This window comes from Octodon degus, unplaced genomic scaffold (assembly GCF_000260255.1).
Source record: "Octodon degus isolate 3935 unplaced genomic scaffold, OctDeg1.0 scaffold00202, whole genome shotgun sequence".
NCBI lineage: Eukaryota > Metazoa > Chordata > Mammalia > Rodentia > Octodontidae > Octodon > Octodon degus.
Window position 1 is genome coordinate 4,072,292 of NW_004524778.1, and position 12,501 is coordinate 4,084,792.

A 12,501-nucleotide genomic window follows, 5' to 3' on the forward strand; every position below is an offset into this window, starting at 1 on the left:
TAGTTTATGGAAAATCATTACTTCATGCTTGTATAGAAATATATTATTTATCTGTGTGTGTGCCGTAGCATGCACCTGTCGTCTCAGCTAGTGAATAAACGAGGGAGGAAGATTGCAGTTTTGGTGTCACCCTGGCTAACTTAGTGAAACCTTGTGTCAAAATGAAAAATAAAAAGAGGACAGAGATGTCTTGGATTTGATCCCCAGCACATAAAAGACATAAATGATAGATGAGAAATGAGATATATTAGATAGATGATAGATGATAGATAGATAGATAGATAGATAGATAGATAGATAGATAGATGCTGAAAGTGAAAAAGCACATTGCTTATGTGTGCTTTATTTTTTACATAATGAAAGTGTTCGTTTGCTAGAGCATCTATTTCAAAATAGCATGTGCGTCTGTGTGTAGTGGTGTCTAAAATCCTAGCATTCAGGAGGCTGAGGCAGGAAGATTGCTGTAAGTTTGAAGTCAGATTGGACTACATAGTGAGTTGAAGGCCAGTTTAGACTACATAGGAAGACTCTGTGTTTTTTAAAAAAGCCTATGGACATGTACCAAATAAATTGTTATCACAAGTTTATTTGTCAAGGTCCAAGATGAAGGTATCTTAGATCAGCGTGAAGATTTGGTTTCTTCTGAGGTTTGGTTTGTAGTTAGCCACATTTCAGCTGTGTTATACCTCTCATGATTTTCTGTGTTCATTTGTGTTCATGAAGAGTATAAATATGTTCTAATCTCCTCTAAGGGCACCAGTGATTGACTTCTATGTCTTTTTTTCTAATTTTTACTTATTTGCCTATTTAAATGGTCTGAGTTACTAAGAGTGATCGCTTCAGTGTACGAATTTGGAAGGGACATATTTCAGTGCACTACATCAAGGCAGACATATTCTCAGTAGTGAAAGGTTATTTTAAGTTGAGGCCTGAAATCTTGAATTTATTAATCAAATAACAATGTAACCAAGGTTACTGCCTCAGATAACGCATCCATAATAAACTGTACGTAGTTCACTGACACGATAGCTTTTGTTTCTACCATCACTCAAAATTAACCTGTTGAACAGCCTTTCATTTTTCGTGGAGCACAAATTATTCCTGAAAGTAATAGAATGACCCCATGAATAAACGCACAGCCCTGCAGGTCCTGACCTACCTAACTTCCACAGGACAGCTTAAGTTGCACTTAGCAAAAGACACGATGCAGCAGAAATGCATCCGAGTTAGGTAGCAGGCTCCTGACCACTTCCTAGACCAACACTGGTGATGCAGAATATGCATTACATTTAGAAATTAATCTCTCTAAAAATCTCTAAATATTTTAATAAAATATAGCCTAACCAAAATTTTGAAAAAATCTATTTCTCCCCATTGAATTTTTGTTACATAGTAATTTTTTTTTTCTTTTCAGGTATTTCAGGCTCTCCAACAGGTCCAGGTAATGAGGGAGAGAGACAGAAACACAGCAGTGCCGAGGATTATCTTGTCCCTGAGTGTCCAAAGGACTTTATGCAGAGATCCCGGTGCACACTCAGCATGCTCCCTGCCATGCACACTCCCTGGGTGGTGCACACCCAGTACCGGGAAATAAGATGAAAAACAAAGAACATGTATCAAGGCTGCCTCAGCACCGGAGGGTCCTCTGGGGTCCTTTCATCCAGTATTCTCTTTACAAAAGTAGGCCTTTCTGGAACTTGCGGTCCCTGCCTTCTGCACAGCTTTTCCTTTGGGCGAGTTCTGTTCTTCCGCACAAAGCTCACACGTGAAATGAAGACATGTGAGAGGATTTCACCTCTGCTCTCCTGACAGTTCTTCAGGGTTAATCCTTTCACTTTGGGCTTCCAAAACCCAAATGGGGCCTGTTAAGACACATCGCTTCAGTAGACTGAAGCCTGAGAGGAATCAAGAATACCTACTGTTGATCCTCTAAACAAAGATATCTTTAAAATAATAAGTAAATGTAATATAATAAATGTAATTAATAATATAGGAGATATATCTATTACCTGAGGCCGAAGTACACTTTCTCTTGACTTACGTTCTCTGCTCCTGGTTTGTTACAGTAAAGAACAGGAATTAACGAACTTTGCCTATAAATGACCTGCTAGTAAATACTGTAGTCCGGCTGGGAGGAGTCATGGCAGTGGTCTCTACTCAGTTGTGCCATTGTATCTTGAAAGCAGCCCAGATGAAAAGGAATTGTCTATGACCATGTTTTACCTGCATTTACAAAACAACAAGAGTTCTGACTTTCTCTGTACCATGAAGTTTTTCCAAACCTGACCTGGAGTACAGTTGGCTACCAGTAGCTGCACAATAAACAAAATAAGTCAATGCCTAATATTAGCTGAATAAAACAATTTTCCTGCTAACTCTGATGAGAATTATGTTTGTTTGTTTGCTTGTTTGTTTGTTTGTTTTTGTGGTAGCAGGGATTGAACGCAGGACCATTTGCTTGCCAGGCAAGTGCTTATTCTGCTGATCTGTCTCCCCAGCCCTGAGAATGATTTTTTCAGGGACTTAAATTTACCTTAATTATTAAAATTAGTTGCTAAGTCTTTTTGATGCTTTCTTTTCGTAAATTAATAATAATTTTACCTTAAGTTATCAAAACTTTTGTTCTACATTTAATATTGTAATAATCTATTTTTATTTTAATTAATGATACTCATATTCTATATATTGTATATTATATATTTTCTGAATCTTTTGCATTACTGATAAAACTTAAGTTGTTAAATTTTAGATTAGAACTATTATTTGTAAACACAAATGAAATGTTTATTTTGATTGTCATGTTGAGTTTATTGGTTACTTATTATTTACTAACAAATTACTACTCTTTCCCCCTAGAATTCATGAATAATTAAATTTATGCTATATAAGTTTACTGAATACAAATATAGTCAGTCCCACATCTCTGAACATTCATTCTGAATCTTTTTACTATGATGTAAGGTATCAAAGCAATCCAGAAGTAAAGGCATTATAAGAAGTGCTCAAAAACCAAAGGAAAGTTTATCCCAATTCACAAAAAACTACATACATTTCAGAACCTAATTCTCAATAGATATTTAGAAGAGCATTGAACAGAGACACCACTGAGACACAGTTCATATATTTAAGAAGATAAAGGAGAACCTAGAGGAAATTAGTACTAAGTGTGTAGGATTACATAGGATTATTACAGTTTGGTTTGGGTTGTACTACCATGCATTGAAATCAGAGCTTCAAATAAGCATTTGATAGTGTATCTTATACATTTCTAAAGATGAAAGCATAGTAAACTATACTCAGATAGTTCTGACTGCTCTTGAATCATGCAATTTCTTAGAAAGAAGAATTTTTCTTTTGAAAATAATGTTCCTACCACAGGTATCATCTCTTCAATTTTATTTTTATTATTTTAAGGCTCTTTTTATGATGCACTTCAAACATGGAACTAAATGTTTTGTTTCCAAGGAAGTCCTTGGAATGTGTCTATTTTAATAAATTACAATTTATATTTTTTTCTTTCTGGTTGATTAAATATGAACCACATTAATAAAATGTTCATTTCAATGTAATTATGTCTACACCCTTAAATTGTTCAGGTAAGATATTGTACCAAGATATCACACAATTAGGCTTGACTTAGATCAAGAACTAAGCCACCGACAGACCAATACGAGCATCAGGCAGTTCCAAGAGACAATTTCTATGTCACTGCGGTTTTTGTAAACACAAAGCTCAAATTACATACCTAAGTCAAATATCAAAGTTAAAACACATAAACTCCTTGTGTGTGAGTACAGATCAACACCGCTGTTCAACCATCTAACTAATTTAAGGATTATTTTTGTACTATGGCACCACCATAGTTTCAATAGAAACAGCAAAATTCATCTTAAAAGAAAGGTATGAAACAATATTTACAACTCATTAGGTTATTTGCAAGTTGTTGTCCTTTATTACTGAAAAGCTGAATAAGGTGCAGATCCAGTCTGATTAGGCTTCTGTCTCACAGACAAGGAGTGGGACATTTTGACAGGTATGGAACGTTGCGTTTCCAGGGCTTGTGCACAGTGAGGTAGCACAGGTGTTCTTGCCATTGCAGTACAATGAGAAAATTTAGTGCTCAATGGACCCCAAATTTTCTCTTTTTGTGTGTGCTGTGAGGTGAAGATCATATGTCAGGGCCATTTTTTTCCCTGGGATGGGTATCATTACATGTAATGCAACTGGAGATATGTTGAAAATTCTACTTCTCCAAAGTTAAATTAAAGTTATATATCTTGTTTCTTCCTCATACCTACTATGGGTCTGCATCTGTGATTAAACAAATAATGTACAGAAAAAAATTTAAAGCTTCTGTTTACTCAAGTTTGTGTTTTAAATGAGACTTTTATTTCACTAATTAGAATTCTAAACTAAAACTTGGAACCAGCCTGAAATAATTAACTTTAAAAATGTGCTGCATGATACAGAAATATTTGTGTGTTTATATGTCTGTTTTACTCAGGTGCTTGCCAATTTCAACTCCAAATTTCTTAAACATAAACTCAGAAAGAAAGTGGGGCATAAGAGATAGAAGTTTAAGCATGAAATACAGATTTAAGTGAAAACTTCTTTAAATTTATGTTGTATTAGTTGTTTTAAATAAACATTTAGTATTAAGAAGTTTATGTTGTATAAAAGGTATGCAAACTTATTATTTTAAAAAAACTACAAAGAATTTAAGTCATACTCTAATGCAGCACCATGGACTCTTAACTGAATCTTTAATAAAAGTTTACTAAGAGTAACCAGACACAATGAAATATTTATTTGTATTTAAAGAATGTGAAAGTTAACTTAGACAAGTAACTAATTCAGGCAAAGAGAGAAATGAGAAATTATACTTCAGATTAACGTGCAAATTGAACACTGGTTAGTGATCTCAGAACAGAAGCAGAAAGAGAAAGTGAATATCAAACGTGCAAGCACAAGGCTCTAATTTTTGGGAAATTACTGATAGACCTGCCAAGCTGAGAAGTGATGTCGAAAGGAGAAGTGGGAAAGAAAAAAAACTTAGTTATTTGAGCTGCTGCTCATTCGTGGGAAGAGAGCAGTTTAAAGTTTGAGTGAAAGGTAACAGCGTATGGAAATGAAAAATCATCATCCGCTCCAGGCCACGGGAGACCGAAGAATGTTTACCTCTTACTTTACTAGTATTGAATAAGAAGAGATATATGTTTATATGTATACCTATATCTATCTATCTATCTATCTATCTATCTATCTATCTATCTATCTATCTATCTATCTATATCTATCTCCATACTTGCTGAAACAAAATAATTCATTTAGAGAAAATGAAAAGAAACTGAGAAACAGATGGACTAAGATAGACAATACACACAGTTGGAAAAGGCAGAAGAAAAATACTTGATAGCCTGGTAACAGCTAGCTATTTGGAATGTTCAAGGATGGACATGAGTGTGTAAATTTGAAATACTCAGAATTCTCAAAGAAAGGGTTACAGAAAATGTCATACATAGGAATATAGTATTAGAAGTACTTAAAGCCAAACACTAAAATAATCTCTCAAACTAACCAAAATTTTAAAATATGCACTATAAAAGTGAAAAACGGCTTCTATACAGAAATATAGCCAGAAGATAAATGAGTAAAATCTTTAAATTATTAAAATTTAAAACACATTACAAATATTAAAATTACCCACATGTAATTCTTTATTCATTGAACTAAACTGTGGAAAAAAAAATCTGTAAGTTTTAGCAGCTAAAACCTGTGAGGGCATAGAGTTAGACATGAGTCAGAACTAGTGACAATCCCACAAGAGCAGTCACTTGTTCATACTCAGATGGCTCTGAAACTTTATGGGGGGATGAAAATTGTCTATCTATTGGGTCTGCCAGATAGCTTAGCAGATTAAAGCACCTACTTAGGCAGATGCAGTGACTAGGGTTTGATCCCCAGCGTACAGTGCCCGCCCCTTCCCTAGGGCATGCTGAGACCTTGATTGAAACTGGGTGTAGTGGCACGTGACATCCCAGCTCCTGGAAGGGTGAAAGCAGGAGGATCACTGACTCCAATCTGTGTAGTGAGAACCTGTAGACCCTGTATATCTTTATATTTATATTTTACATAAATACATATATATTAAAAAATAAAATTATCTATCTATTGATATTAGTATGTTTTGCATGAATGATACACCTGTCAAAATTGTAACATTATCTACTGGTTAAAATTCAACTCAAAATTTTATGTATTTCAGTAAATGCATATTTTATTGAGAAAAAAAATTATGCAGAATGCAGGGAACAGATGAAATAGGTGAAAGAATAAAGTAAAACTTTATTTTTGAAAATCAGTATGAACATATAAGAATTTAATATCTTATTTAGCAATTTAAGTTTCTATTCAGTTTCTGTGTATACAGTTGTAAGTTATTAAAATATAAAGTGAAAACCACAAGGATAACATCAAAACCTTACAATGTGACATACCATTCTTAAAGATAATTTCTACTGGTATGTGCATGATATGAAATAATAACAACACTGTCAAATTATTTCCTTTGATGATAAATGACATGAGAATTTACAAACTTTACAAGAAAATATTTATTTTGCTATGAAAAAGTTTAAATCAATAAATAGGGTTACTGGAAATAAAGTAACTGTTTTGAAAAGATAGCATAATAAATACTAAAGATCAAAAATTATTCAAACTGCTGACTTCTAGTCCATAATAATTGAAATATATGTACTACAATTAATTAAAATCTGTCCTCCCTTCTCAAACACGATCTTATAAGTGGCTTTAATGACAATTTTCACTTATCACAGTGTTTTCAAACTACATGTGTGTTATGCTTATATTAGTAATTCATTTTTATGACAGAATTCTATTCCATTTTGAGTTTAAAACACATTTTTGGGGGCTGGAGAGATGGCTCAGTGGAATAAGTGCTTCCCTGGCAAGCGCAAAGGACTGAGTTCAATCCCTGGTTCCACCAAAAAAAAAAAAAAAAAAAAAAAAAATTTTGTTCATTCATTCATCCATCAGTTAATGATTGTCTTATTTCCATGTCATGTTGAGAAAGCTCAACAAGTTTTTTAAACATGAGATCCCCCAAAAAAGCCCACAGAGTTAGACATCAGCAGAAAGCATGGAGCAGTAGCCTGCATCTTCATTGCAGGATTTTTTTTTCATTACACTAAAATTGTCACTTGCTCTCCTCAGCATACTCCTCCACAATTTCAAACACAGTTATCTCACTATTTTGCTACCTTTTTATTTTAAAGAGAGAAATAATAGCAAAACTCCTAATAAGATGATGTGAAATTAACAATAGCTATTGTATTTCATATTGCTATCTTCAAAGTAATGTTGTTATCTCATATTTACATTCTTATGCAGCGCCATAACAATCTCATGTATATTTATTGTGCTAGGTCATGGTTAGATAACCATATCACAATAATATGTTTGCTAGAAAGCAAAGTCATTTCCTCAATCCTTAGACACCCCTAAGATTTGAGACATAGATCAATCTGACTGGTTCCCCGCATTCCAGTTATATATTATATGACAGATATACCATATATACGTATATATATGTATATATATATACACACATATATATATATACACACATAATTTTTATGGAGGTTAAGAGCAGAATTTATTTATTGACTGAAAGAAAACTTCTATATGAGAGAGGGACAGAGAGGACCTGAGTGGCTTGTGCTATACTAAGAATATCTTGCTCTGAGCATTTTTGTAAACGTTTTCTGTGATCGTATGCTTTTTCTAGGTATGAAAACTAAGTGAAAAATTAATTAGTAGTTTAGCAACTATGTTTTGCTTTCTAAGAAACAAAGAATTATTTTCCACAACAGATGCACCATTTTACAGATGGCAAACATTTGTATCTTTCCACATTTTTGGCAACACTAATTATTCATATTTCTATTGTTATTTATCCTAATAGTTGTAATAAGACATTGGCTCAAGAATATGACTTGAATTCCTTAAAAATAAATGACTGGTACTAATATAGATCAAAATACTTGATTGTCAAAGGCAGCTGAAAGGAGAAAAGGTTTAATTTCACTCATGGTTTTGGTTCATGATTATCTAACTTCGAGACAGACAAGGTAGGAAACAGCGTGTTGGAGGAAGGCTATTTACCTCATGATTGCCAAAAGGTAGAGAAAGAACAGAGGATGCTGGGTGGAAGATACACCTTTACAAACTATTCCTCCAGTGACCCCCACTCCTAAAGGTCTTATATCCATGTAGTCCATCTGAGTGTGAATGCATCAATGGACAAAGCCACAAAGGTACACAGCACCATCCTGATGCAATCAGCATCCTAAAACCCCACCTCTGAACATTTGGAATTTGTGCATGGATGCTTTCTATATAAATCATAGCATTGTAGGGCCAGGGAGATAGCTCAGTACAATAAGTGCTTGCCTGGCAAGTGCAGGGTCCTGAGTTCAATTCCTGGTACCACAAAAAATACAAATAAAAAAATAAATCACAGCACTGTATTCCTGACTTCCAAGAGATTCATAACTTCTTATTATCAGAATAGCTTTAATCCATCTCTGGGAGTTAACATAATCTTACAAATTTTTATCACAGCTGAAATGCCCAAGTCTAGTATCTTCTTTGATTTAAATAGTGGTTGTAGCAATCTACATTTTCACTAACAGGAGAGAATGGTTCATTTTTCCTCACAGCTTGACCAGCCTTTTGTTATAGGTTGATTTCTTTATGATAGCCATTCTTTTTGGCAAAAGCTAGCATCTCAGTATTGATTTAATTTGCATTTCTTGAATGAGAAACCAACAATGTTAAACATTTTTTTCTTATATTTATTTGTGATTTGTATTTCTTTGTCTGAAAAGTCTCTATTCACCTCAGATGTCCATTGTTTCATTTGTTCTTTGAATTTTGAGTACCTGATTTTTAAAAAATTCTTTACATTTTCTACATAGGAGTCCTTTGTGTGAGGGACAGTCAGTTAAATATTTTCCTAATTCATGAGTTTCATTTTCAATCTGTTGGTGATTTCTTTTGATGTGCAGAAACTTTTCAAAAAGATGTGACCCAAGTTGCTGATTCTTTGCAGTATTTCCTGTGCAGTTTGTGTTTTGTTCATGAACACTCTGTCTAACCCTATGTCTTTAAGATTTTTTACCTAATTTCTCCCCTCATAGATATAGTGTTTGTGTTTTAATATTTAAATCTTTGAAAGTTAGTTTATTGCACAGTAATAGACATGGACCTAATTTCAGTCTTTGACATGTGGAAAACCAGTATTTCCTGCACCATTTATTAAAGAGGGTTTCTTCCACTGAACATATTTGGACCCTTTGTCAAAGATAAGTTGACTGAGTACATTTGTAGTTGTGTTTGCATCTTCTAACCCATTTCACTAATCCTCAGCTCTGTGGTTTTGTCAATGCCATGCTCACTTTATCACAGGATCTTTATAGTATAATTTCAAGTCAAGTGATTGTTATGTTTTCTGTCTTTCCTTCGTTACCCAGGATTGTCTTTGCTATTCCAGATCTTTTCGTTCAAGATGAATTTTAAGAATGTTCTCTCTACATTTGTGAGGTATACCGTTGGTATTTCATTTGGGATTGCATTGAATCAGTATAACAATTTTAAGAACCAACATTTGCACAATGTTGTTTCTGTCTATCCACAAGCAAGGTATACCTTTCCATATTTTGAAATTCTATTTAATCTCTGATCAGAGTACTATAATTTTCACTGTATAGATCATTAGCTTTCTTTGTGAGATTCATTCCTAAGTATTTCACTTTTTGGATACTATTGTGAAAGGCATGGCATTCTTCGTCATCTCTAGGTGTATTTGTTATTTGTGAACAGAAATATGATTTCTTGTTTTAGTTTTCACTTTGTATCCAGATACACTACTGCATTTGGCTATTAAATCTATGAGTATTTCTGTGGAATTTTGGGGTCATCTATGTAGAGTATAGTGTTATCTGCAGATGAAACTCATTTGAAGCATATGATCTAGGGAGTATCTTCCCCCAAAAAATTATGATTTTGCACTGCTGCATGCATGATAATATCTCATTGATTTCTGAGATGCCCTCAAAACATCTTTCCTCTTATTTTTTAAAAGAATTATTTTTTTAATTTTAAAGAAAAAAGAATGAAAGATACGAAATTTTGATAGATGAAGGTAGGAAATTAAAAATGGTTATTATACTGCACACTATTATCACCAAAATAGTTGCTCAGATTACCAGATATGGGCATGTAAAATTGATCACACAATATAAGAACTGTTTCCTTCAATGACCTAATAGAAATTAGTAGTATAATTATCTTATCTATTGTACCCTTTGGATATTATTTAGGCTTTCAATTTCTTACACTAGGGAGACAATATGATTTTTACACATGTGAGTCTAGTTTATGTCACTTGTGAGTATGGTTTCAGTTGCATCCATCTACTTTCAAAAGCCTCAAGTGAATTTTTTTTTTCCTTAGGGAACGGTGTACAGGGTGTGCTGTGTCTCACTACTAGATAGGAGTTATAGTGATCCACCTATTTACAGCCTCCCAAGAACTGGGATTACAGAAGCACACCAACAAGTCCCATCTCAATTGCCATTTCAGCGCCTCCCATGGGCGGGTCCAGCATGGCAGGCCCAGGGATTGAAACCCTAGCCCCTGCCCCTGCTTGCAAGCATTTTAATCCACTGAGCTATTTGGCAAGTGAATCTTTCTCTATAAATGAGAAGTACTTTATTGTATAAAAATACCACACATTTAATCCATTCTTTAGTTGATGTGCATTTGGGTTGTTTCCAAGATTCATTCATTATAAATTATGCTGCTATAAACATGAGTGCACATTGATCACTGTTTTCAATTCTGGGTGAATACCCAGAAGAGGAATAGCAGGGATGGAATGGGATATTTAATCCTAGTATTTTGTTGTTGCTGTTGTCTGCTTGTTTTTGTTTTGTTTTGTTTTTGAGAAATTTCCACAATGATATGCACAGGGTTTGTACCAGTCTAAACCCCTACCAACAGTGGAGAAGGCTTCCTTTTTTTCTGCTGCTTTGCCACCATTTGTTGTTGGTGGACTTCTTGGTGATAGCCATTCTTTCTGGGGTGAGACAGAATCTCAGTGTTTTTTAATTTGCATTTTTCAAATGACCAATGATGTTGAACATTTTTTCATGTGATGTGGATTTCTTCATTTGAGAAGTGTACATTTATCTCAGATACCTGTTTTTGGATTGGGTCCTTGAATTGATGGAGATTCCTTTTTTTTTTTTTTCTTTGTATAGTCTAGATGGAAGTTCATTCTCTCAGGGCCATTTGGCTCTTTTTCCCCCAATTTGTGGGTTTTCTTTTCAGTCTCTTGTGATTTGTTTTTATATACAAAAACTTTTTTAATAAGATGATATCCCAGTTCTTGGTTTTTTGAAACATTCTTCATGCTGTTTGGTTTTTATCCATCTTTCTTTTAGTTCCTACTGAAGGTACTTACTTAATTCTTGTTATAAGTGCTAACTCTCTTAACAGTCACTCTTTATGTGACCCTACAATTTCATGCATGGCTTTCTTCTGTGCTCAAACTAAGTTTTTCAGAACTAAGTTTTATCCTTTGTCTTTTGCCTCAAATTCTCATGATACAACTTGCTAAATGAAGCCAGAATAGATCTGCCACAGCCTGAAAGTTGGTTTACCTTGATATTTCCTCTGTCAGATTAATTAGTGCACTGCCTTACATCTTAGTCTTCCACAAAGTCTGAGGAGAAAGGCAAAAATAGTTTTCTTCAGAGTTGATCGCGCATGGCTTCTATTGCAAGTACCGTCAGACTACTCATTCCAACTGACTGCTCCTGAGCCTAGCTTCTTTTACCTGAATTCCTGTGAACATTCTAGTCATTAAGGCTTATTTTATAAATGAGAGTAGATCTTGATGATTCATTTTATACAGTATCTAGATAAAAGTACATACAGGCATCTGCTTAAACATTACCTCTGGGTTTGTTTAAGGGTTTTTCTGAAAAAGATGGAGTTAGTTTTGATTCAGTAGATTGAGTCAAAAGATCCTTTCTCACCGACATCAGTGATCACAATGAAACAATTCAGTGCCCAGATGGAAAGAAGAGGCAGAGAGAGGAATATATTTTTCTTTTTCAGATGGTACAGTTAACTTCTGCTCCCCTCACACATGAAAGATCCAGGGCCTTCAGGCTCCAAAAGAAAATTACAGTTGGTTTTGCTGAGTTTCCAGGCAATCAGGTTAAAACTATATAACACCACTGGTTTCTCTGGTTCTGCTCATGGCTGGTACTGTATTTTGGGAGTTCTTTTGCATCAATAATTTCATGAAGTGATTCCTGTGATATACAGCAATATTTAATCATGTATGGACCATTGCCTCTATATGGAGAGCCTTGACTAATTTCTAACTTCAGTTTTTTTGGGTGT